The sequence below is a fragment of the Oryctolagus cuniculus genome, chromosome 11, assembly GCF_964237555.1.
Source record: "Oryctolagus cuniculus chromosome 11, mOryCun1.1, whole genome shotgun sequence".
Classification (NCBI taxonomy): Eukaryota; Metazoa; Chordata; class Mammalia; order Lagomorpha; family Leporidae; genus Oryctolagus; species Oryctolagus cuniculus.
This window is the reverse complement of record NC_091442.1, coordinates 59990357-60017906: the sequence shown is the minus strand read 5'-3', so window position 1 is coordinate 60017906 and position 27550 is coordinate 59990357. Positions and strand designations below refer to the sequence as shown.

Below are 27550 nucleotides of genomic sequence, written 5' to 3'. Positions count from 1 at the left end.
ATAGCTGCAGAGAGGGTTAGGCGTTGTGGTACAGCAGGTTAGGCAGCTGCTTGACATGCCTGCAGCCCATAATGGAGTGTCTGACATCTAGGCCTGGCTCTGTTTCTGATCCAACTTCCTGATAACGTGCCTGGAAGATGTTTGGGTACCTACCACCCCATGGAGACCTGGATGAAGTTACTAGCTCCTGGCTTCAGCCCAGCCCAACCCCTGCTGTTGTAGCTTTGGGGAACAAACCAGGATGGAAGATCTCTTTCTCTCTGTCACTCTACCTTTCAAATAAATAAATAAATCTTAGAAAAGGCCCAAAAAAAGGGATTCTTTTAAGAATAAAGTAGACCAAAGTCGGCACCATGGCTCACTAGGCTAATCCTCTGCCTGCAGTGCCAGCACACCGGGTTCTAGTCCAGGTTGGGGCGCTGGATTCTGTCCCGGTTGCTCCTCTTCCAGGCCAGCTCTCTGCTGTGGCCCAGGAAGGCAGTGGAGGATGGCCCAAGTTCTTGGGCCCTGCACCCACATGGGAGACCAGGAGGAAGCACCTGGCTCCTGGCTTTGGGTTGGCACAGCGTGCCGGCTGTAGCAGCCATTTGGGGGGCGAACCAACGGAAAAAGGAAGACCTTACTCTCTGTCTCTCTCTCACACACTAACTCTGCCTGTGAAAAAAAAAAAAGTAGACCAAAATACTTTCCCTTCAGTAGAGCAGAAAGAACAAAACAAGAGTTTTTTTTTTTTTAATTGTGAATTGAGAGTGGGAATGGAACTGGAGAGTTCAGGGGAGGTACAGCATTATGAGAAAAATGAACAGGGGCCTGCACTGTGGTGCAGCAGGTTAAAGCCCTGGCCTGAAGCACCGGCATCCCATATGGGCGCCAGTTCTAGTCTTGGCTGCTCCTCTTCCGATCCAGTTCTCTGCTATGGCCTGGGATAGCAGTAGAAGATGGCCCAAGTCCTTGGGCCCCTGCAGCCACGTGGGAGACCCAGAAGAAGCTCTTGGCTCCTGGCATCGGATCGGTGCAGCTCCGGCCATCTGGGGAGTGAACCAGTGGATGGAAGACCTCTCTCTGTAACTCTTTCAAATAAATAAAGTAAATCTTAAAAAAAAAAAAAAAAAAAAAAGGAAAGAATTAAAAGGAATTGGGAAGGAAGATATTCATATATTAATAGAGGTGCTGCAGTGACTTTTGAATTGAGTTAATTTTCTTTGAGCATCTCAATATATTAACTTTTTTTTTTTTTTTTTTTTTTTGAGGTTAAACTTGTTTCTTCTATGTGATGCCATTCCAGCACTGGACTCATGGAGGCTGAGCCTTTGTTCAGGTAATAATAGGTAACTTTTGTGGAGCACTTTGTATGTGGTAGGCAGCAAACTAAGTGCTATACCTTTGTTCTCATTGAATTCTCAAATAACCTTATCCAAATGGAAGTATTATAGTACTTATTTAATAGATGAAGAAATTGAGATGCACAGAGTATATCAAGAGTGAGTTCAGCTGAATTAAAAAAAATACCTGTTGCTGCAGTTGAAGTGAGAGATGCTGGGAGTTTGGGTTAGATAATGCCATCATTCATTTGTCATAAATATCACGGATACAAAGTGATCTTGATTGAATTTCACCCAGAATTCCGTCATGTTTTTCTACCAGTGAATCCATTGTACTTGTCTTTAAAACAATGGACTTTTGGTAAAGAAAAATCTTTTGGTAAAGGAAAATGTAGTTTAGAATTTTTAGCATTCAAGCTTTTCTAACTTGCTATAAAATAGATTAAAATTTTTTTGAAATAGTTTGTGTGAATATCTATATAAGATAAATGGAAGTGGTAAATTCTTTCTTTCTTTGAAAGGTAGAGTTGTGAGGGAGTGGGGGAAAGACAGAGAAAAGTCTTCTGTTTGCTGTTTCTCTCCTCAAATGGCTGCAACAGCCAGGACTAGGCCAGGCTGAAGCCAGGAGCCTGAAACTCCATCTGGGTCTCCCATGTGGGTAGCAGGAGCCCAAGCACTTGGGCCATTTTCTGCTGCTTTCCTAGGCACATTAGAAGGGAGCTAGAACAGAAGTGGAGCAGCCAGGATTGGAACCAGTGCTCATATGGGATGCCGGCATTGTAGGCAGTGGCTTAACCCCTTGTGCCACAATACCAGCCTGAATTCCTTTCTTAAGAGGTGATTGATAAGGGCCGGCGCCGCGGCTCACTAGGCTAATCCTCCGCCTAGCGGCGCCGGCACACCGGGTTCTAGTCCCGGTCGGGGCGCCGGATTCTGTCCCGGTTGCCCCTCTTCCAGGCCAGCCCTCTGCTGTGGCCAGGGAGTGCAGTGGAGGATGGCCCAGGTGCTTGGGCCCTGCACCCCATGGGAGACCAGGAAAAGCACCTGGCTCCTGGCTCCTGCCATCGGATCAGCGCGGTGCGCCGGCCGCAGCGCGCCAGCCGCGGCGGCCATTGGAGGGTGAACCAACGGCAAAGGAAGACCTTTCTCTCTGTCTCTCTCTCTCACTGTCCACTCTGCCTGTCAAAAAAATAAAAATAAAAAAAATAAAAAAAAAAAAAAAGAGGTGATTGATATAGGTAACAGAAGTTGCTCATTAATTTCTTCTTGCTTGAGATACTGTCGACAGGTATCTTCATCTTTTTATTTTTCTAAAGAAAGGCAGAGTGACAGAGAGAGAGAGAGAATGAGAGAAAGAGAAAATCTTCCATCTACTCCTTTACTCTTTAAAATGGCCGCAGTAACCAGGATGGGCCATGCCGAAGTCAGGAGCTAGGAGCTATTTTCTGCTGTCTTCCCAAGCAGATTAGTGGAAAGCTGGATTGGAAGCGGACAAGCCAGGATTCTAACTGGCACTCCAATTAGGAATGCCAGTGTTAAGTGGCAACTTATCCTGCTGCACCAACACAATGCCAGCCCCAGATATTATTAGGGTTCCTTCCTTCCTCCCTTCCTCCCTTCCTCCCTTCCTCCCTTCCTCCCTTTCTCTCTTTCTCTTTCTCTCTCTCTCTTTCTCTCTCTCTCTCTCTCTCTTTCTTTCTTTCTTTCTTTCTTTCTTTCTTTCTTTCTTTCTTTCTTTCTCTCTCTCTCTCTCTCTCTTTCTCTCTCTCTCTATCTCTCTTTCTCTTTCTCTCTCTTTCTGTCTTTCTCTCTCTTTCTCTCTTTCTCTCTCTCCCTCCCTCCCTCCCTTCCTTCCTTCCTTTCTCTCTTTCTCTCCCTCCCTCCCTCCCTCCCTCCCTCTCTTTCTTTCTTTCTCTCTTTCTTTCTTTCTTTCTTGAGAGAGAGAGAGAGAGAGAGACAGAAAGATCTCCTGTCTGCTGGTTTACTCCTTAAGTGACTGTAACAGCCTGTGCTGAGCTGGGCCAGGATGACTCCAGGAACCCATCAGGGCAGGAACTTAAGTATTTGAGCCATCATTTGTTGCTTCCAGGCACATTAACAGGGGACTGGATTGGAAGCAGAGTAGCTAGGACTCAAACTGGCACTCCCATATGGCATGTGGAAGTTCCAAGCAGTGGTTTAATCCACTGAGCCACAACACTGGCCCCTTACAAGGATTTCTTATAGGAGCTTTCCTGGTATATCTAAATGCTCAATTACAGATCACATTGATTACACTACTTACCATATGTAAAGGAGAATTGAAAGTTTTCAGCACTACCAATTGAATGTCAGTGAGAAATCAAGATTCAGCATCTCTGAAATGATAATTTAGGTTAAATGGAAGTATTTTCAAATTTATGAAAATTGAAATTCATAATCTACTTTGAGTGGTCCTCCATATTCAGTCTTGTCAAGGGTTGTCTGTACACTCAGTGAGTTAAAGTAAAATTGCTTGTACCTTCTCAATTGAGTGGCCAACATGAATATATTTGTCTGTTTCCTTTTCCCCATCTTTTTTAAAGAAAGAGCTCTAGTGAGGTATAATTGACATGGAACAAGCTATATATATTAAAATGCATAATTTAAGGTTTTTTTTTTAAGATTTATTTATTTGAGAGGCAGAGTTACAGAGGGATGGGGGAAGAGAGAGAGACAGAGACAGAGAGAGACAGACAGAGAGGTCTTCCATCTCCTGGTTCACTCCCCAGATGGTTGCAAAGGCTGGAGCTGGGCAGATCGGAAGCCAGGAGCCAGAAGCTTCATCCAGGTCTCCCACGTGGGTACAGGGGCCCAAACACTTGGGCCATCCTCCACTGCCTTCCCAGGCCACTAGCAGGGAGCTAGATTGGAAGTGGAGCAGCCGGAACTCAAACTGGCGCCCATTTGGGATACTGGCACCACAGGCAAAGGCTTAACCTACTATACCATAGCACCGGCCCCTAATTTAAGTTTTGACAAGTGTGCATATCCGTGAAACTCACCACAATCAAGATAAAGAACAGGCTCACCAGCTGAAAGGTTTCCTTATCCTCATTTGTAACCCAACTTCTGATCTCCAGGCAGTCCCTGATCAGTTTTCATGTCAGAATAGAATATTTTGCATTACTTAGGATTTTATATAAATGGAATCATAGAATGTACTCATTTATTTATTTATTTTTGGTCTGGCATTTTTATTCAGTTTAATTATGTTACTGCCTATGTCAATAATTAATTCATTTTTATTACTAAGTGGAAATCCATTATAGACATTACACAGTTTGTTTATCCATTCACTTGATGATGGACACTTGGATTATTTTAGTTTTTGACAATTACAAATAAAGCTGTGCTATAAATATTTGTGCAGAAGTATTTGTATGGATGTGTACTCTTTTTTCCCTTCAAGTTAATTTTTTTGCAGTTGAGGCGAAGTTCATATAATTAACATGTGTTTATACTGTTTATAACTACTAACTTTCTCTGGTTTAAAACTTTTTCATCATCCCATAAACTACATCATACCCATCTCTCCCTATTCCCTCCCTGCATCTCTTGATAACCTCTAATCTGCCTTCTGTCTGTATGGATTTGCCAAACCAAAGCAGTCATATGTAAAAGAAACCTTTCAATATTGGACCTTTGTGTCTGGGTTTTTTAAAGTTTATCCAAGTTGTAGCATGTACTACTACTTTGTTTCTTTAAAGTTTAAAAAAGATTTTGGGGGAGGTGCGCAGTGCTGTGGTCAATGGGTTATTCCATACAGTGCCAGCATCCCAAGTGGGTACCAGTTCAAGTCCCAGCTCCTCCACTTCTAATCCAGCTCCCTGCTAACGTGTGTGGAAGAGCAGCAGAAGATGGCCCAACTCCTTGGGCCCCTGCACCCATGTGGAAGGACCAGTATGAAGTTCCTGGCTTCTGGGCTTTGGCCTGGCCCAGCCCTGGCTTTTTAGGCTGTTTGGGAGTGAATCAACTGAATTCACAGTGAATCTGTCTGCCTGTGCCTCTTCCTTTCTGTAAGTCTGCCTTTCAAAAAAAAAAAAAATTAACCAGTAACATTCAAATTGTATTTATTTATTGAGTACTATATGATGTTTTAATAACATGTATGCATCATGCATTGTTCAAATCAGAGTAAACATAATATATCTCCTAAAACATTCATTTTTTTTCTTTATGGTAAAAATACTCAAAATCTTCTACCTTTTATACACACACACACACAGAAAATATATAGTCATTATCTTTTTTCTCCTAACTACAATTTATTATTCGTTAACCAGTATTTTCCCATCCCTTCTTCCCATTTACTTTCCCCGGCCTCTGGTAACCTCCATCGTACTTTTGAATTCCTATGAGAGCAACCCTTTCAGATTGAACATATGAGTGGATTATGCAGTACCTTTCTGTGCCAGTCTTACTTCACGTATGACTAACAGTTTCATCTGCATTTTCCAAAGGACAAGATTTCAACTTTTGTAATGACTATAATAGTACATTGTACATACACAGACATCAGTTTATTCATCCTTTAGTTGGTGGACATTTGGGTGGTTTCTGCCTTTCAGGTATTATGAATAATACTACTATAAATATTTAAGATAAAGGATCTGGGTCCTTGCTTTCAATTCTTTTCTTTTTTTAAAGATTTATTTCTTTATTTGAAAACATTACACAGAAAGAGAAGGAGAGACAGAGAGAGAGGTCTTCCATCTTCTGGATCACTCCCCCATTGGCCACAGTAGCTGTAGCTGCACTGATCTGAAGCCAGGAGCCAGGAGCTTCTTCCGGGTCTCACACGCAGTTGCAGGTGCCCAAGGACTTGGGCATCTTCTACTGCTTTCCCCAGGCCACAGCAGAGAGCTGGATTGGAAGTGGAGCAGCCGGGACTTGAACTGGCACCCATGTGAGATGCCAGCACTGCAGATGGCGGCTTTACCCGCTATGCCACAGCGCCGGCCCCTGCTTTCAATTCTTTTGGTTATGTATTTAAGTGTAGAATTGTTAGGCATATGATAATTCTACATGTAACTTTTTGAGGAAACACCAGGCTTTTATACAGTATTGTCTCATTTTACATTTCTACCAGTAACATGAGGATTCCTATTTTTCCATATCATCATCATTTAGTTTCCAATTAAAAAAAAAAAAGATTGATTTAAAAGGCAGATGACAGAGAATGGGAGAGAGAGGCCTTCCAAATGCTGATTTACTCCTCAACTGGCCACAACAGTCAGATTAAGCCAGGCTGAAGCCAGGAGCCAGGAACTTTATCCAGGTCTCCAACATGGGTGGCAGGGGCCCAAGCACTTGGGCTATCTTCAGCTGCTTAATTTTTTTTCTTTTATTTATTTTCATTTTATTTGAAGGACACAGAGACAGATAGATCTTCCATCCTCTGGTTCACTCCAGTGCCCACAACAGCCAGGGCTGGGCCAGGCCAAAGCTAGAAGCCCAGAACTCAGTCTTGATCTCCCATGTGGTTGGCAGGAACCCAGATATGTGGGTCATCACCAGCAAAAGAAGGCTAAAAAGCCCAGACTTGGAGCAGCATTCTGATACAGGACCTCAGTGTCCCCAGTGAAAACTTAACTGCTGTCCTGAATACCCACTCTTTGTTAGTCTTTTTTTTTTCATCACCTTGAAGGTGTAGCCTTTGGGCCTCCATGATTTGTGATGAGAAATCTGCTATTAATCATACAGGGTTGTCTTATATGTGATGGGATGCTTCTCTTTTGGCTGCTTTTAGGAGTCTCTGTTTATCTTTGTTTGTTTATTTATTTTTAATTTTTTGCCAGGCAGAGTTAGACAGTGAGAGAGAGAGAGAGAGAAAGACAGAGATAGACAGACAGAGAGAGTTATAGACAGTGAGAGAGAGACAGAGAGAAAGGTCTTCCTTCTGTTGGCTTACTCCCCTAATGGCCGCTATGGCTGGCACTGCGCCGATCCGAAGCCAGGAGCCAGGTACCTCCTCCCAGTCTCCCATGTGGGTGCAGGGACCCAAGAACCTGGGCCATCCTCTGCTGCCCTCCCGGGCCACAGCAGAGAGCTGGACTAGAAGAGGAGCAACTGGAACTAGTACCCAGCACCCCAACCGGGACTAGAACCTGGGGTGTCAGCGCCACAGGCAGAGGATGAGCCAAGTGAGCCACACTACAGCCTATCTTTGTTTTTTAAACAATTTGATTATGATGTGTCAGGTGAGAATCTCTGACTTTTTCCTAGTTGAAATTTGTTGGTATTCGTAGACATGCAGATAAGTGTGTGTGTGTGTGTGTGTGTGTGTGTGTGTGTGTTTTCCCCATCAAATTTACTTATTTAAAAGGCAGATAGACGGAAGGAGAGAAAGAGATCAGTTCTCTGGTTTCACTCCCCGAATGGCCACAGCAGCCAGGCTGATGCCAGGAGTACAGTGTTCGATATGGGTCTCCCATGTAGGTAGAGGGTACCCAAGCACTTGGGCTGTCTTCCACTGCTTTCTTAGGTGCACCAGCAGTAAGCTGGATCTGAAGTATATTAGTCAGGACTTTAACCAACACTTCAGTATGGGATGCCGGTGTTACAAGTGGTTACTCAACTCACTGTGCTACAACACTGGCTCCTCAGTTTGAGACCCGGCTGCTTCACTTCCGATCCAGCTCTCTGCTATGGCCTGAGAAAGCAGTAGAAGATGGCCCAAGTCCTTGGACCCCTGCACCCGTGTGGGAGACCTGGAAGAAGTTCCTGACTCCTGGCTTCGGATCAGCACAGCTCTGGCCGTTGCAGCCAACTGGGGAGTCAACCAATGGATGGAAGACCTGTCTCTGTCTCTGTCTCTGTCTCTGTCTGTCTCTCTGCCTCTCCTCTCTCCCTGTTTAACTCTGACTTTCAAATAAATAAATTAAAAAAAAATCACTGGCTCCTAGATGAGTGTTTTTCATCAGATTTGAGAAGTGTTTTGTTTTTTTTTTTTTTTTTTTTTTTTTTTTTGGCCATTGTTTCATTAAATGCTCTTTTCCCTTTTGTCTTCTCATAGAATTCCCAATATTCATTTGCTGGTATATGCTTAATTGATGTTCCACAGGTCTCTGAGGCTTTGTTCATATTTATTCTTTCTTTTTTTTGTGCCTCAAACTAGATAATCTTTAATTTACTTAAAGATTTATTATCTTGTCTGCCTACTTAAATCTGCTGTTGAGCACTTTTACTGATTGTTTCCATTTCTATTATACTTTTCAACTCCAGAGTTTCTAATTCCTTTTTATAATTTCTGACTTTCTATTGCCAATCCAGATTTCATGAGGCAGTGTTCTTCTATGTTCTGTTAGTTATTTCCACATGATTTTCTTTCCTTTTTTGAACTTATTTAAAATAGCTGACTTAAAGATGATCTGGTAATAGTAAGTCTGATGCCTGGGCTTCCTTATCGACTTTGTGTTGATTGCCATTTTTCTTTTCAGTGGCCATACTTTGTATTTTAAAGTAAAATACTGCTTCATGTATAATATAAGAACTTTATAATAATATACAAGTCTATTACATTTACCCACTTAATAACTATTCCTCCTGCTCTCCATTTGTTTATGATGATTCAGTTTTCCATCCCTTATTAGATTCATTTAGTCTGAAGGACTAGTTTAGGTCTGCTGTTGATGAGTTCTTTCAACTTTCATGCATCTTAGATAGTCTTTTTGCTTTTGTTATTTTCTGAGAATATAGAATTCCTGGTTGACAGTTTTTCTTTTAGTCCATTGTTATTCCCTTGTCTTTAGACTTAAATAATTTCCAATGAGAGTTTTGTTATCTGTATCTTTTCTTCATTCATAATGTATCCTTTTCTTCTGGCATTTTTTAAGATTTTCTCTCTCACTGGTTTTGAGTTGTGGTCTTTTGAGCTTCTAGAATCTATGTTTTAAAGTTTTGATTTCAAGTTGGAAACTTTGAAGTTACTATTTTTTAAATATTTTTTATTTGTTTCTCCTCTTTGGATTTACAACTGACACACATATTTAGGTTATTTGTCCGTCATCACTATCAAGATAGAGTAGTTCCATCCCCACAAGGATCTCTACTGTTATTTCAAGAATATTACATGAATGGAATCATATAATATGGATAATTGACTTTTTTTTTTGACAGGCAGAGTGGACAGTGAGAGAGAGAGAGAGACAGAAAATAATTGACTTTTTTCGCCTCTTATGATTGGCTTTTTCTTAAGTGAGCATAATTATTTTGAGATTCATCCAAGTTGTTTCATGAATCAACAATTTGTTTCTTCTTATTGCTGTTACTCCATGATATGGCTGGACAACAGTTTGTTTAATCACTCATCTGTTGAAGGGCTTCTATGTTGCTTCCAATTTTTGGCCATTTTAATGAAGTTACCATGAACATTCATATACAGATTTAAGTGTAAACATAAGTTTTTATTTGTCTGGGGTAGATGCCCAAGAATGCAGTTGCTGGGTGGTAATATAATAACTACGGATTTCATTTTATAAGACATTGCCAAACTATCTTCTGAAGTGGCTATTCCATTTTATATTCCTACTAGCAATGTATAAGTGATCCAGTTGCATCCTTACTAGCTTTTGTTATTGTCAGTATTTTTTATTTTAACAATTATGATAGACATGCAGTAATAGCTTATTGTGGCGGTTCTAATTTGCATTTCCCTAGAGGCTAATGATTTTGAACATGTCTGTTTATGTCTTTTGCCAGCTTTATAATTGGGTTACTTCTTTACTGTTGAGCTTTAAGGGTTCTTCATATATTCTAGATACAAGTCCTTTGTCAGATACATAATTTGCAGTGTAATCTCTCTTTAACTTATGCTGCCAGTGAACTCTTGCCTCCTTGGCTTTCTCAGGTTCTCAATTCTGCCTTCTGCATTCAGGGAGCATGCTAGACTCTGCCCTTGCTTTCACTAGAGTCCTTTGCTTGTGATATTACCTGCAAATAAGAAATATGTTAGAAAATCTGTGGGAAATGGAATTAAAATAAATTTATTTTGGTGCAAAAATTTTTGAAATCCTTGCATATTAGGGATCTTTAAAAAGCTTATGGAAAATGTATGTTATGAAAAAACTCTTCATGGGTGGTCCCTGTGGCACAATGGGTTAAGCTGCTTGCCTGTAGCATCAATATTCCATATGGTTCATGTCCCAGCTGCTCTTCTTCTGATAGAGCTCCCTGCTAATGCCCCTGGGAAAGCAGTGGAAGATGGCCCAAGTCCCTGACCCTTCCAGGTCCCTAAGACCTGGAAGAAACTCCTGGCTTTGGCCTGCACCAGCCCTAGTCATTGTGGCCATTTGGGATGTAAACCAGTGGATGGAAGATCTCTGTGTCTCCTCTCTGTAACTTTGCCCTTCAAATAAATAAGTTAATTTTAAAAAGAAAACTATATATCAATTTCAAACTATTTTTGTATCAACATGAACATATTTTGATTTTGTTTTCTGTGAACTTTTTGAAGTACCCTCATACTTGCTAGGCATTAAGTTTGGGTAATCATGGAGCTCACCTCATTGGTTTGCCATCTCTGGAATCCTTGTCCTTCGCCTGATAAACTGTGACTTAAAAACTGTTGTTTCATGCATTTTTGGTCTGCCTTTTATTTCTGCTAGGAGGTAAAACTGATTATTTTTTAAGATTCATGTATTTTAGAGGCAGAGTTGGAAGGAATTGGAGAGAAAGAGGAGAGAGAGATCTTCTATCTGCTGGTTCACTCCGCAAATGACTCAATGGCCAGGGCTGGGTCAGGCCAAAGGCAGGAGCCACGAGTTTCCTCTGTGTCTGGCACGTGGGTGAAGGGGCCCAAGCACTAGGGCTATCTTCTGCTGCTTTCTGAGGCCATTAGCAAAGAGCTGTATTACAAGTGGAACAGCCTAGACTTGAACCGTGTCCGTATGGGATGCTGGTATTGTAGGCAATGGCTTAATTCATTGCACCACAGTGCTGGCCCTCTGATTCCTCCCTTCCAAACCAGTAAATTTTTGTTAACATTAGATACACACATTGTTACTTAATATTGTCCAATAATTCCTTCCTATCTAAAGCTGTTTTTTTTAAAAAAATTAATTTGACTTGTTTTATATTCAGAGAGAGAGAATAACAGAGGTCTTCCACCTGCTGCTTCACTTTCCAAATGCCTTCACTTGCCAGGGCCAGGTGTACTGAAGCCAGGATCCTGGAACTCAAATGGATTTCCATGTGGGTTGCAGGGACCAAGTACTTGAGCCATCAACTACTGCTTACCAGGGTGTGCATTAACGGGAAGCTAAAATTAGCCAAGCCCTCCAGTACAAGATGCAGGTGTCACAGTGTTGTCTTAACTGCTACACCAAATGCCCACCCCTCAAATTCTTTAAAAGGAGAAATGGAAGCCAAATAAAGCTCAGATAAAATATACTTCTAATGTTGTTTGATGTCTGTTGAAACCCAGGTACTTCTAGCAGTTTGCAAATCAATGAGATACAGGTGTGGAACTAGGTATAGGTCAGCTCCCTTAGCACAAGATGAGAGCGTGAAAAAAATTTAGTGACAGCTTAAACATAGTAATATATCCTTTCTTGTTCAAAGTTCTCTTTGGATTTAATGCTAAATTCTGTGTACTGTTTTTTTTTTCCTCTTTTTTAAAAAAAAAAAAAAAGATTTACTTTATTTATTTGAAAGAGTTACAGAGAGAGGTAGAGATAGAGAGAGAGGTCTTCCATCCACTGGTTCACTCCCCAATTGGCTGCAACAGCCGGAGCTGTGCCGATCTGAAGCCAGGAGCCAGGAGCTTCTTCCAGGTCTCCCACGCAGGTGCAGGGGCCCAAGGACTTGGGCCATCTTCTACTGCTTTCTCAGGCCATAGCAGAGAGCTGGATCAGAAGAGGAGCAGCCAGGACTAGAACCTGCGCCCATATGGGATGCGCTTCAGGCCAGGGCTTTAACCCACTGTGCCACAGCGCCAGCCCCTCCTCTTTCTTAATCTTTTCCTTCAAAGAATGTATATGTGTAAAATCTGAACTTCTGCATTTTAAGGTTAGGGTGACAGTTAAAATAGCCTTTGCAAACTAAGTGCATCTAGATGTTTCTCCTTTGATTTTTATAATTTATTTTGGAGCTTATATTTGAGTTTGACAGTTTAGTATATATGATAGTAGTTCTTAAAGATTTTTCTTTGTATTTCAGAGCTGCACCTATCTATGTAAGTAGTTGGGTGAAGTAATGTATTGCCATAGGACCACATAACTATTAAATTTTTTTTTTTTTTTTTTTTTTTTTTTACAGGCAGAGTGGACAGTGAGAGAGAGAGACAGAGAAAGGTCTTCCTTTTTGCCGTTGGTTCACCCTCCAATGGCCGCCGCGGCCGGTGTGCTGCGGCCGGCGCACCGCGCTGATCTGATGGCAGGAGCCAGGAGCCAGGTGCTTTTCCTGGTCTCCCATGGGGTGCAGGGCCCAAGCACCTGGGCCATCCTCCACTGCACTCCCTGGCCACAGCAGAGAGCTGGCCTGGAAGAGGGGCAACCGGGACAGAATCTGGCGCCCCGACCGGGACTAGAACCCGGTGTGCCGGCGCCGCAAGGCAGAGGATTAGCCTAGTGAGCCGCGGCGCCGGCCAACTATTAAACATTTGAAGAAAAAAATTTTTGGACTTGTTTTCTTGGATTGGGCTACAAACTAGGTGGCTTTGAGCTCTGGAACTTTTTCTTTTTAAGATTTATTTATTTATTATTTAAAAGAGTTAGAGAGAGATCTTCCATCTGCTGGTTCACTCCCCAAATGGCTACAAACAGGTGGCACTGGGCCAGGCCAATGCCAGGGACCAGGAACTTCTCTGGGTCTCCCACATGAATGGCAGGGATCCAAACACTTGGGCTGTTCTCTGTTGCTTTTCCCAGGCCGTTAGCAAGGAGCCAGATTTGAAGCGGAGCAGTTGGGACTTGAATTGGCACTCTTATGGGATGCCAGTTTCACAGGTGGCAGCTTTACCCACTACACCACAATGCCGGCCCCAAGCTCTGGAATTTTTCAAAATGGGCTGCCTCTGCCAGTCTTATAACTAAAGTTTTTTTTGTTGTTGTTGTTTTGTTTTTTTTTGATTGATTTGAAAGGCAGAGTTAGAGAGGCGGAGGCAGAGAGAGTCTTCCATCCACTAGATTACTCCCCAGATGGCTACAATGGCCAGAAGTGGGCTGATCTGAAGCTAGGAGCCAGGAGCCTTTTCCAGGTCTCCCACATGGGTGCAGGGACTCAAGGACTTGGGGTATCTTCTGCTGCTCTCCCAGGCCATAGCAAAGAGCTAGATCAGAAGTGAAGCAGCCAGGATTCAAACCAGCACCCATTATAGGATGCCGCACTGCAGGCAGTGGCTTTACCCGCCATAGCACAGTGCTGGCCCCGTAAGTAAAGTTTTATTTTTATTTCCAGTCTATTGCTTCTGCTGATGAACTAAGATTGACTATTAGTTGTTTTGGACAGTGCTTCTCTAGATACTTTTTTAGTGGTAGCCTGGTAATTATGCGTTGGATGAATGAATGCCTGTTTATCAATATCTCCCTTCTTATATTTCATTTGCAGTTTTTCCATTTATCCTTTGGTCTTTTTTTTTTTTTTTTTTTGCTCCAGAGTAAACCAAGAGAAGAAAATAGATGAACCTGAAACCATTCCTTCTCCTTTAAATATTGGTATGTCCTGAGGCCACTATTTTTCCTTCTAGCATTTTGTTTTGCTGCTCTGCCACTGTTCTCACCATGCATTTTCCTTTTTGACCCCACTTAAAGCCCAGGGGTTCAACTACTTTCAGAGTTTGATGATCCTAGATTCCAATCCCTCCTGTGTAAATGTCTATTACTTTGTGTCAGTTCCTGGCACATTACATTTACCATGTATTAAACAGAAATTTATCCAGCTTTTTTTTCCAAAGTGATTTCTTCTTCAGTATCTCTATCTCACTGAGTGGAAATATCTATCTAGTAGTTTTCAACCTTTTTGGTATCCTTTATACTTCTAAAAAATCAGGTCTCCAAAGAGCTTTGGTTTCTGTGAGTTAATACTTATAAATACTAGTGTATTGGAAATTAAAACAAATTTAAACCATTAATTAAAAAGAGCAGTAAATCTATTAAATGATGACATATTTTTTATATTTTTCTGAAAAATAACTTTCTTTTTTTATTTTATTTTTGACAGAGTGGACAGTGAGAGTGAGAGAGAGAGAGAGAGAGAGAGAGAGAGAGAAAGGTCTTCCTTTTGCCGTTGGTTCACCCTCCAATGGCCGCCGTGGCCGGCCTGCTGCGGCCGGTGCATCGCGCCGATCCGAAGCCAGGAGCCATGTGCTTCTCCTGGTCTCCCATGGGGTGCAGGGCCCAAGGACTTGGGCCATCCTCCACTGCACTCCCAGGCCACAGCAGAGAGCTGGCCTGGAAGAGGGGCAACCGGGACAGAATCCGGCGCCCCGACCGGGACTAGAACCCGGTGTGCCAGCGCCACAAGGCAGAGGATTAGCCTCTTGAGCCACGGCGCCAGCCAAAAATAACTTTCTAAAACAAACAACAAAACTTAGAGATATGTCTTTTCATTTCACAAATCTTTTTAATGGTTGAATTAATAAACACAGTTGGATTCTCATACCTACCCTTTAATTCAAAGTAGTTGTGGTATTACATGACCATATAACTTCTTAGTTTTAAGGCTTTATTTATTTACTTATTTGAAAGTCAGAGCAACAGTGAAAGAAAAGCAGAGAGAGAGATCCTCCATCTACTGATTCACTCTCCAAATGACCAGAACAGCCAGGTGTGAGCCAGGATGAAACCAGGAGGCAGGAACTCCATCCAGTTCTCCCACCTGGGTAGCAGGGGCCCAGGCACATTAGCAAGAAGCTGGATTAGAAGGGGAAACAGCTGGGACTGAAACCTGTGATATGATATAGGATGTCAGTGTCACAGGCAGCAGCTTAACTATTTGCACAAGGACAACACCCCATATAGCTTCTTCTTCCTTTTTTTTTTTTTTAAGATTTATTTTTATTTATTTGAAAGTCAGAGTTACAGAGAGAGGTAGAGACAGAGAGAGAGGTCTTCCATCTGCTGGTTCACTCCCCAAATGGCCACAATGGCTGGAGCTTTGCCTATCCAAAGCCAGGAGCCAGGAGCTTCCTCCGGTCTCCCACGTGGGTGCAGGGCCCAAGTCCTTGGGCCATCTTCCACTGCTTTCCCAGGCCAGAGAGCTGGATCAGAAGAGGAGCAGCTGGAACTAGAACCGGCACCTATATGGGATGCCGGTGTGTCAGGCCAGGGCTTTAACCCACTGTGCCACAGCGCTGGCTCCCCCATTTGGCTTCTTGAAACTGTTATATACATGACAGCATGAGTGTGGAATGATAAACAAGATATTGATAGTATAAAAATGATTTTGACCTTCCAAGTCCTATGGAAAAATCTTGGGGATTACCAGGGGTTCCAGACCACATTTTGAGGACTGCTTTTCTGTTCAGTCTTCTTGGTGTCCTTAGATACCTCTTCCTATCCCAGTATTCCCACATATCCCTTATGTCTCTAAGTCTTTAAAGTTTCTGCCCCAGAGTCCCCTCATTTACAGCCAGAGTTCTAAGCTCATCTTATTCCTGTCTGATGTCCATGCCTCTGTTTTTTTTTTTTTTTTTAAGATTTATTTGTTTATTTGAAAGGCAGAGTTAGAGAGATCTTCCATCCACTGCTTCTTTCCCCAAGTGACCACAACAGCCAAATCTAGGCAAAGCCAGGAGTCAGTAACCCTGTCCTGATCTCCTACATGAGTGGCAGTGCCCAAGTACTCAGGCCATCATCCACTGTCTTTCCAGGTAAGTTAGCAGGAAGCTGGACTCGATATGAGATGGCCGCATAGCAAACTGGCTTAACCTCCTGTGCCATAGCACTGTACCTCCACCTTTTCTTTTAAAGAAAGCTTTGGGAGGTGGGCATGTGGCCACCTAGTAATTAAGACATCAATTAGGGCCGGTGCTGCGGCTCACTAGGCTAATCCTCCGCCTTGCAGCGCCGGCACACCGGGTTCTAGTCCTGGTCAGGGCACTGGATTCTGTCCCGGTTGCCCCTCTTCCAGGCCAGCTCTCTGCTGTGGCCCGGGAGTGCAGTGGAGGATGGCCCAAGTGCTTGGGCCCTGCACCCCATGGGAGACCAGGATAAGTACCTGGCTCCTGCCATTGGATCAGTGCGGTGCGCTGGCCACAGCATGCTGGCCGCGGTGGCCATTGGAGGGTGAACCAACGGCAAAAGGAAGACCTTTCTCTCTGTCTCTCTCTCTCACTGTCCAGTCTGCCTGTCAAAAAAAAAAAAAAAAAAAAAAAAAAAAAAAAAAAAAAGAAGAAAAGAAAAAGACATCAATTAGGACACATGCAAATTGCACCCAAGTACCTGGGTTTGGTTCCCAGTCTTGGCTCCTGATTCCAGCCTCCTACTAATGCAGACTCTGGGAGGCAGCAATGATGACTCAAGTAATTGTGTCCTTGCCATCTGCTTGGGAGACTTGAATTGCATTCTTGGCTCTTGGCTTTGGCCTAGCACAACCTTGTCCATTTTGGGCATTTGAGGAATGAGACTAGCCCCAGGTGGTTTTAAGTGTTTAAAAATTCATTCATTTATTTATTTGAAAGGCAGAATGACAGGGGAAGAGAGAGCAAGTAAGCGAGCTTCCATCTGCTCGTTCATTCCCCAGTTGCCCACTACATCTGGGGCTAGGCCAGACCAAATTCAGGAACCATGAACTCTATCCGGATCTCCCACGTGGGTAGTCAGGACCCAGGTACTTAGACCGTCATCCACTTCTTTTCCCAGGCACATTAGCAAGGAGCTGGATCAGAAGCAAAGGATCTGGAAATGAAATTGGCACTGCAGTGTAGGATGCCAGCATTGCAAACAGGGGCTTAACGACTGCACCACAACACTGGCCCTTAAAATTTGTAGTTGTCTTAAATTACTTTCAGGCTTATGAAGAGAGAATGGTGTGTATTGTGATGACCATGGGAAAATATAGTTTTGAATACAGAATAATATTTCTGCATTGCACACATTGTTGAGTTTATTGAATACATTTGGGTCTGGCTATTCTTATAGTCCTCAAGGTACAGTCTTCAGATTGTCCAGCCAACACTATTCATCAGAGCCTATATTTGAATCATTCTTGAATAGGTTGAAACTTGCATGATTAATATGAACCCAGGATTTTGGACTGTCCTTATCTAACCATTAAGATTTTGGTACCAGGGGCCAACACTGTGGCTTAGCCAGTAAAGCTACGGCCTACAGTGCCGTCATCCCATATGGGCGCTGGTTTGAGACCTGGCTGCTCCACTTCTGATCTAGCTCTCTGATATTGCCTACGAGAGCAGTAGAAGATGTCCCAAATGCTTGGGCCCCTGTACCCATGTGGGTGACCTGGAAGAAGCTCTTGACTTCTGCAATCTCTCTCTCTCTCTTTCTCTGCCTCTGTGTAACTCTGCCTTTCTAATAAATAAATAAATCTTAAAAAAAAAAAAAAAAAAAAAGACTTTGGCACCAAAGCCATAATACATGGGCCATTGGAAAACATCCAAATCAAGCTGGCACCGTGGCTCAATAGGCTAATCCTCCACCTTGCGGCGCTGGCACACCGGGTTCTAGTCCTGGTCGGGGCACTGGATTCTGTCCTGGTTGCCCCTCTTCCAGTCCAGCTCTCTGCTGTGGCCAGGGAGGGCAGTGGAGGATGGCCCAAGTCCTTGGGCCCTGCACCTGCATGGGAGACCAGGAGAAGCACCTGGCTCCTGGCTTCGGATCAGCGCCGTGTGCCGGCCACAGTGGCCATTGGAGGGTGAACCAACAGCAAAGAAAGACCTTTCTCTCTGTCTCTCTCTCTCACTGTCCACTCTGCCTGTCAAAAAGAAAAAAAAAAAAAAAGGAAAAAAAAGAAAAACATCCAAACCATTTTCCAAAACATAACAACCCTCACTACTAGAGATATAATTAGTGAGTAAGAGTTTAAATTGATGTTAAACCTATGACATAGTGGTATAAAAAATAGAATTTTAATACCTTTCTTTCTAAAAACTGTCTCCTGAGGTGGGCATTGTGGTACAGTGATTAAATCACTGCTAGTAATGCCCACATCCTGTATCCAAGTGCTGAGGTTTGAGTCCCACTCTGCTTCTGAATCAACTTCCTGTTAATGTGCACTCTGAGAGACAGCAGGTGATGGCTCACTTTCTTGCTTCTGGGTCGAATTTCAGACTTCTGGCTTTGACCTGGCTCAGCCTCAGTTCTTGTGGGCATTTACAGTCTGAACCATCAGAGAGATTTTTTTTCTCTCACTCTCTGTTGCTCTGCTTTTCAAATAAATAAAACTACAAAAAATCTGTTTCTTATCTTTTGGATTTGATTTTATGTAATAACTGCTATTTCCAAATAGTACTATTGTTTATTAGTTCTCTTGTTATCAGATTTTCTAAATTCCTGAAAAATACTTTACCTTTTTTTTTTTTTTTTTTTGGATCCATTAGAATTCTGGTATCTGTGACAATTTCAGCAGCATTCTTTGTTGCCAAGGGCTTGGGGGTTTGTTGACATGAATCCATTTTCTTTGACTCCTGATTCCCCCACCCCAGGCTCTCTAGCCTGTGGTCTATTTTTAAATCCTGCTGCTGTGCTCTGTATTGCAGCAGTTCTTCCTGAATTATTTATCATTGTTTGGAGCTGAATGGAGCAGTATATATTTTTTTTCACCACTGCTCATTAGAACCCACGTGTCTGTCTTCAACTTGGTTGACAGATTTGGTTCATGTGAAATCCCACCGGCCCATCCTGAGGAGGCTGTGAGGCAGTATGGAAACAGGTCGCAGTCTGCAGTGTGTGTAAAATAAGTGGGACTCTAATGTTATGGTATACATCTATATGTTTTTGTTTCAGGATCGGTGAGACAGTAGCTATGCCAGCCATAGACTGCTAAAAGATAGAGATTGTGTTTTGCTGGCTTTTCTGATGACATTAAATTTTTTTGTGGGTATTGCGTTGATGATGGTTATTTAGGAGAGGTATAGGAGAAATCTGTGAAAAGTATAACATTAACTTAAAACATTAAGGTTCTTTTTTAGTTATAAATATGATTCAGATATTTGAGGAGACTGCAGTTGTCTGGTTTGGGGGTATACATTGTGAGGGATTGGTTTGTTTTGTTTGGGGCTATTTCTTATCGCCTGTCTCTCCTTTACAGACTATGGAGGGAGATGGCAGTATCTAACAGCAAGGCAATTATGTTGAGTGATACTTCCTCCCTTTTTGTGTTTTGCAGTGCATCAGAACTGATGCTTCCTTCTTGTCTTCATTCTGTGCAGTTTCCTCCATCACATCTACATGAAAATATTTTTTTCCCTTTGTAGCCCTGCTTTTTTTCTCTTTGAAAAGTGTGTATACTACCACTTGTGCATTCTTTACTTCTTTAAGTATTTAACCCTTTCATTATCACTGTGAGCCGAAAGGGAAGAGCTGTCACTCATTTGGGCATTGAAGAGGGTAAAATCTTTTTGCCTGCCTTTCTCTTTTGGCTATCTCTGAGTTTGGGTGTACCTTTTGAAAAAAATATGGGTGTAGATTTGACTCCTGTTTTGTTTTGTTTTGTTTTGTTTTCTTCTTGTAAATGATTGTCTCAGTTTCCTTCTTTCTTTTTCTTTTTTAAAAGATTTTATTTATTTGACAGGCAGAGTTACAAACAGAGGGAGAGACTCAGAGAGAGCTCCTCCATCCACTGGCTCACTCCCCAAATGGCTGCAATGGCCAGAGCCGGGCCAATCCGAAGCCAGGAGCCAGGAGCCTCATCCATGTCTCCCACATGGGTGCAGGGGTCTAAGCACTTGGGACATCTTCCACTGCCCTTCCAGCCATTAGCAGAAAGCTGGATTCAAAGTGGAGCAGCCAGGACACGAACTGGCACCGATATGGGATGCTGGCACTGCAGAGGGAGGCTTAGCCTACTGTGCCACAGCACTGGCCACTTGACTCCTGTTCTTGAAGTAATGATACAGTATATTTTTTTAAAGATTTATTTATTTATCTGTAAAGCAGAGTTATAGAAAGGCAGAGAGAGAGAGAAAAGGGAGAGGTCTTCCATCTGCTGGTTCACTCCCCAAGTGGCTACAATGGCCAGTAGGACTTGAGCCATTCTCTGCTGTGTTCCCAGGTGCATCAGCAGGGAGTTGTATTGGAGGTGGAGCAGCCAGGACTCAATCCTGCGCCCACTGGGGATGCTGGTGCTGCAAGGCTTTAAACCTGCTGTGTCAGAGTGCCGGGCCCTCACAAACATGTTTTTAAACTCCAGATTTCAATTTTAAGGGCAAGAATAACTATCTTGTTTCCTGTAGGCTGCTTTTTTTTTTTTTTAAGATTATCTATTTTAAAAGACAAAGTTACAAAGAGAAGAGAAAGAGAGAGAGATATCTTCCATCTACTCGTTCATACTCCAAATGGCTGCAGTGGCCAGGGTGGGGCCAGAAGCCTGGAACTGTATCCAGGTCTTCCACATTGGTGGCAGGGCCCAAGTACTTGGGCTCTCTTCCCCTGCTTTCTTGGGCACATTAGCAGGGAGCTGTATTGGAATTGGAGCTGCCAAGATTCGAACTGATGTTCATATGGGATGAATGGCATTCAGCAGTTTAAAATGCAGTGCCAGAATGCTGGCTCATCCTGTGAACTCTTATGAATTGCTCCTACTGCTTTTAGCGCCTGATAGGCAGCCACTTGCCATCTAATGGAGCAGACTAGTTGGGTGGTAGGGCACTAGGATAGGGAAAGCAGAATTCTAGGTATTGTGGATTCTCTATATCTTTTAGAATGCTAAGAATGATAAGACTTTGCAGTCTTACTTGATATTATATTTTGGAGACTAAAATGGCAGACTATAATTTAATGTAGCAAAAAGATATAATAGGTATATTACTCTATTTGCTGCTGCTATAATAAATACCTTAGAATAGGTACGTTATAAAGAATGTAGATTGGCGCCACGGCTCACTAGGCTAATCCTCTGCCTTGCGGCGCCGGCACACCGGGTTCTAGTCCCGGTCGGGGCGCCGGATTCTGTCCCGGTTGCCCCTCTTCCAGGCCAGCTCTCTGCTGTGGCCAGGGAGTGCAGTGGAGGATGGCCCAAGTGCTTGGGTCCTGCACCCCATGGGAGACCAGGAGAAGCACCTGGCTCCTGCCATTGGATCAGCGCGGTGCACAGGCCGCAGAGCACCGGCCGCGGCGGCCATTGGAGGGTGAACCAACGGCAAAGGAAGACCTTTCTCTCTGTCTCTCTCTCTCACTGTCCACTCTGCCTGTCAAAAAAAATTAAAAAAAAAAAAAAAAAAACGTAGATTTATTTTGCTCAGGTTTGGAGGCTGAAAGTCAAGACAGCATGGAAGTGGCTGTATTTGAGAGGAGACAGCTTTACATGTGAGAGAAAACCCGGTGATCTTCCGAGGATTTTCCTAACCTGCACTGTCCAATATAGTAGAGATTTACATAAAAAGTAAGTTCTTCAGTTGTGTTAACACAATGCAAGTGTCCAATACCCAGAATTTCGTCATCACAGAACTTTTTTTTTTGAAAGCTTTCATTTAATAAATACAAATTTCATAGGTACAGCTTTAGGAATATAGCAGGTCTTCCACCCATAACCGCCCTCCCACCCCCACTCCTGTCCCACCTCCTCCTCCCTCTCCCATCCCATTCTTCATTAAGATTCATTTTTAATTAACTTTATATACAAAAGACCAGCTGTATACTAAGTAAAGATTTCCACAATTTGCACCCACACAGACATACAAAGTATAAAGTACTATTTGAAGACAAGTTTTACAGTTAATTCTCATAGTATAACTCATTAAAGACAGAGGTCCTATATGGGGAGTAAGTGCACAGTGATTCCTGTTGTTGATTTAACAATTGACACTCTTATTTATGATGTCAATGATCACCTGAGGCTCTTGTCATGAGCTTGCGAAGGGTATGGAAACTTTTTTTTTTTTTTTTTTTTGGTGCAGGGCCCAAGCACTTGGGCCATCTTCCACTGCCGTCCCGGGCCACAGCAGAGAGCTGGACTGGAAGAGGAGCAACCAGGACAGAATCCAGCACCCCAACAGGGACTAGAACCTGGGGGGCCGGCGCCACAGGCGGAGGATTAGCCTAGTGAGCCACAGCGCCGGCCTGCTTTTTTTTTTTTTTTTTTTTCCTTTTTAAGATTTATTTATTTGAAAGAGTTATAGAGAGGCAGAGAGAGAGAGAGAGAGAGAGAGGTCTTCCATACACTGGTTCACTCCCCATTGGCCGCAATAGCAGAGCTGGGCCAATCCAAAGCCAGGAGCCAGGAGCTTCCTCCAGGTCTCCCACGCAGGTGCAGGGGCCCAAGGACCGCTTTCTCAGTGGAGCAGCTGGGACTTGAACCAGCGCCCATATGGGATGCTGGCACTGCAGGCAGTGGCTTTACCCACTATGCCACAGTGCTGGCCCCTGGAAGCCTTTTGAGTCTACAAACTCTGTCAGTATTTCAACAAGGCCATAAGCAAAGTGGAAGTTCTGCCTTCAGAGAAAAGTATATCCTTCATCATAGGAAGTTCTTTTGGATTTTATTGTCTTAAACATTTTACTTGTATATTAGTTCCTGTGCGTGAGGAAATTACCCAGAGGCAGAGAAAGACTACTGGAAAAGATTAGTCAAAATAGTCCTTGGAATACAGTGCCATGAGTGGTTTGTGATTGCAATAGTTAGAGTAGAAAACACTTTCTAAGACATGGGACAATGAATAGAGCCCTTGAAAGGGCATTGCCTTAGTCGTGATACCAAATTAATACTAGTCTAAGGCTATCTTTATTAACCCAACAAAGTATAAATGCAAGCCTCAGAAGGATCAAATTGTTCCCAAGTCAAAGTACCAAAACAAAATCCAAATTAATGGGTTATTTAAAACAATTCCATCTATATGAAATGCATTATATTTGTTCTCTTTATATAAATTAAAAAGTAAGAATAAATAAGCCCAAAACATTTAAGACAAAAAAAAATCCCCCCATCAGCCAACAATGTAAAATTTGTATTTGACATCTAGTCACAAAATTATCAGGTATGCAAAGAAACAGCAGAGGAAACTGTCCATTATGAAGAGAAAAATCAATCAATAGAAATAGAGCCAGAGGCCAGTGCCTCTGGCCAGTACCGCCTGTGGCGCTGGTACCCCGGGTTCTAGTCCAGGTTGGGATGCCAGATTCTGTCCTGGTTGCTCTTCCAGTCCAGCTCTCTGCTGTGGCCCAGGAGGGCAGTGGAGGATAGCCCAAGTGCTTGGGCCCTGCACCCGCATGGGAGACCAGGAGAAAGCACCTGGCTCCTGGCTTCGGATCGGCGCAGCGCGCCGGCCGTAGCAGCCATTTGGGGGGTGAACCCACGGAAAGAAGACCTTTCTTTCTGTCTTTCTCTCTCACTGTCTAACTCTGCCTGTCAAAAAAAAAAAAAAAAAAAAAAAAAAAAAAAAAAAAAAAGAAAGAAAGAAAGAAAGAAAAGAAATAGACCCAGAAATGACACAAATGATAGAGTTAGTAAACAAGGACATTGTAACACTTAAAACTGTTATGTGTGTTCAAAAAGACTGAGCATGTTATGTAGAGATGAGGAAGATATAAAAACAATCTGGCTCAGACTGAAAGCTGCAGTGTCTAAGATGAAAAGTGACCAGGATTAACAGTAGATAGGTACTATAGAAGAAAGCATTAGTGAAATTGGATAGCAAAAGATATTTATCCAAAATGAAACATAGCAAACAGACTGAAAATAGAAGGGAACTGTCGCTCCCCCTCTTCGTGGAGGAACGACACTAAACCCTGCCTAGGCTTCATATCCGAGTCACGGCACCATTATGTCGCTCCCCCTCTTCGTGGAGGAACGACACAGGACCCTGCGCTGTTCTTTTGTCTGCTCGGCCCTCCCCGGGTTTGCTGCTGGTTCTTCCCGGGTTGGCTACCAACCCTTCCACCTCCGTGGAAGGGCGGTTCCCCCTAGCCACTTTCCCCACTTCCGCGGGGGAGCGGCACACCGCCAGCCGGCTCTCTCGGGGGCTGCACAGGTGTTCCTTCAGATAGATGTTCCCTGGTGCATGTTGTCTCTCTCTTCCTTTATAGTCCTCTTCCACCAATCCCAACTCTGCTACCCACACGCCGAGTACGCTGCCCTCCTCCAATCAGGAGCAGGTCCTGCTGTTTATTGGTTGAACTGGAGGCAGCTGTGTAGAAGCTGTTTCTCCCTTCTCAGCGCCATATTGTGGGAGAGCAGATGCATAGAATAAGTCTTAATTCCAGTAACTTAGTCTAGTCCGAGTTGCTCCCCACAGGAACAGAGTGTCAGTGATGGAATATCAAGCAGTCTTAAGAATATGTGCTGGCCGGCACCACGGCTCACTAGGCTAATCCTCCGCCTTGCAGTGCCGGCACACCGGGTTCTAGTCCCAGTCGGGGCGCCGGATTCTGTCCCGGTTGCCCCTCTTCCAGGCCAGCTCTCTGCTGTGGCCTGGGAGTGCAGTGGAGGGTGGCCCAAGTGCTTGGGCCCTGCACCCCATGGGAGACCAGGATAAGTACCTGGCTCCTGCCATTGGATCAGCGTGGTGCGCCGGCTGCAGCGCACTGGCCGCAGCGGCCATTGGAGGGTGAACCAATGGCAAAGGAAGACCTTTCTCTCTGTCTTTCTCTCTCTCTCTGTCCACTCTGCCTGTCAAAAAAAGAAAAAGAAAAGAATATGTGCTGTTGCTCTGGCCTCAGAATCAGCCCTTAAGGCATTCGGATCTGGATAAAAAACCCATGAGAATATTTCAGGCATGGAAAGCCAGGACACTGTGGGGGGAAAAAATGGCCTAAATGAAAGATCTCTGTGGTGAGATCCCAGTGGAAAGAACGGGCCATCAAAGAAGGAGGTACCTTTCTCTGAAGGGAGGAGAGAACTTCCACTTTGACTGTGACTTTGTCTAAATAAAATTGGAGTTGGCGAACTCAAAAGGCTTCCATAGCCTTGGCAACTCACAACAAGAGCCTCGGGTGATTACTGACGCCATAAACAAGAGAGTCAATTGTTAAATCAACAATAGGAGTCACTGTGCACTTACTCCCCATGTAGGATCTCTGTCCTTAATGTGTTGTACAATGTAAATTAATGCTATAACTAGTATTCAAACAGTAATTTACACTTTGTGTTTCTGTGTGGGTGCAAACTGTTGAAATCTGTACTTAGTATATACTAAATTGATCTTCTGTATATAAAGATAATTGAAAATGAATATTGATGTGAATGGGATGGGAGAGGGAGCGGGAGATGGGATGGTTGCGGGTGGGATGGAGGTTATGGGGGAAAAAGACACTATAATCCAAAAGCTGTTCTTTGGAAATTTATATTTATTAAATAAAAGTTAAAAAAAATATGTTCTGTTGGAGTCTTAGGGATATTGTTTGGGGGGTGACATTCGAAGTAATATTCGCTGTAATTTTTCTAAATTTAAAGAAAATTATAGGGGCTGGTGTTGTGGCATAGTAAGTTAAGCCACCACCTGCGATGCTGGCATTCCATATGGTCACCGGTTTGAGACCTGGCTACTCCACTTCCAATCCAGCTAATGTGACTGAGAAAGTAGCAGAAGATGGCCCAAGTGCTTTGACCCCTGCACCCATGTGGGAGACCCAGAAGAAACTCAAAGCTTCTGGCTTTGGCCTGACCCAGCCATGGCCATTGCAGGCAACTGGGGAGTAAACCAGCAGATGGAAGATCTCTCTCTTCTCTTTCTTTCTTTCTTTCTTTCTTTCTTTCTTTCTTTCTTTCTTTCTTTCTTTCTTTCTTTCTTCCTTCCTTCCTTCCTTCCTTCCTTCCTTCCTTCCTTCCTTCCTTTCTTCTTTCTTTCTTCCTTTCTTCTTTCTCTCTCTCTCTCTCTCTCGCTTTCTCGCTTTCTCTTTTTCTTTCTTTCTCTCTTTCTCTCTCTCCCTCCCTCCCTTTCTTTCTTTCCTTTCTTCCTTTCCCTCCCTCCCCCCCTTTCTCTCTCTCTCTCTCCCTCTCTCTCTCTCTCTCTCTTCTGTGTGTGTGTCTTCCTTTCTCTGTAATTCTGCCTTTCAAATAAATAAAACGTAAAAATCTTTAAAAGTCCAAGAGCTCATTTATGAGTTTCTCTTCATCACTTATCTTAAGAAGTTTGAATATAACGTGCCTTGGTAGCTTGTTTTCTGATTTTTCTTTTTTGGGGTTTTTGAATATTTATATCTGTAGAAACCCAAAATAGGAAAATCATGAAGAGAGCTATACCAACACACATCTTTATCAATAAAGGCAAACTCTTTATTTTTTTAAAGATTTATTTTATTTTTAAAAGAGTTAACAGGGGCTGGCACTGTGGCGTAGCAGGTAAAGCCACTGCCTGCAGTGCAGGCATCCCATATGAGTGCCAGTTCAAGTCCTGGCTGCTCCACTTCCAACCCAGCTCTCTGCCATGGCCTGGGAAAGCAGTAGAAGATGGCCCAAGTGCTTGGGCTCCTGCACCCCTGTGGGAGATCTGAAAGAAGCTCCTGGCTTTGGGTTGGCCCAGCTCCAGCTGTTGCAATCATCTGGGGAGTGAACCAGCAGATGGAAGACCTCTGTGCCTCTGCCTCTGTAACTCTGCATTTCAAATAAATTAATTAAATAGAAAAAAAGACTATAACTTAAAACAAAAAAAAGACAGTTACAGAAAGAGACAGAGAGGGGTCTTCTTTCTGTTGGTTCATTCCCCAAAAGCTGCAGTGGCTAGAGCTGAGCCTATCGGAAGCCAGGAGCCAGAAGCTTCTTCCAGGTCTCCTACATGGGTGCATGGGCCCAGGGACTTGAGCCATCCTCTGCTGCTTTCCATGTGCATTAGCAGGAAGCTGGATTGGAAGTGGAGCAACCAGGACTTGAACTGGCACCCACATAGGATACCAGTACTGAAGGCTGAGTCTTTTAATCTGCACCACAGCACGGCCCCCAAAGGGAAAGTCTTAAAAGAAGGAAAGGGTGTGATAAATCACATTATAAACAGAAGAACTGAAGTTTAGACTGAATTGTGTCTCCCACAAATTCATATGTTGAAGTCTTATCTCACCAGTACCTTAGAATGTAACTGTTTTTAGACATAGGACCTTTACAGAGGTGATCAAGTTAAAAACGAAGTCAGTGGGACCAGTGTTATGGCACAGCAGGTTAAG

The 27550-nt window shown here is 43.3% G+C and overlaps 1 protein-coding gene across 50 annotated transcripts in view; it reads left to right on the top strand.

Moving 5' to 3' along the window:
- Positions 1 to 27550, top strand: part of R3HDM2 (R3H domain containing 2) — a 173544-nt gene that overhangs the window by 43817 nt on the left and 102177 nt on the right. For 31 of the 50 annotated variants that reach the window (XM_070052457.1, XM_070052488.1, XM_070052494.1 and 28 more), the window contains one exon: positions 1251 to 1318. The gene's annotated coding sequence lies outside the window, so the exon portion shown is untranslated. Of the gene's footprint in view, positions 1 to 1250; positions 1319 to 13937; positions 13997 to 21702; positions 21843 to 27550 lie in introns of all 50 variants that reach the window. The other 19 variants (XM_070052476.1, XM_070052464.1, XM_070052458.1 and 16 more) reach the window with 3 other exon arrangements.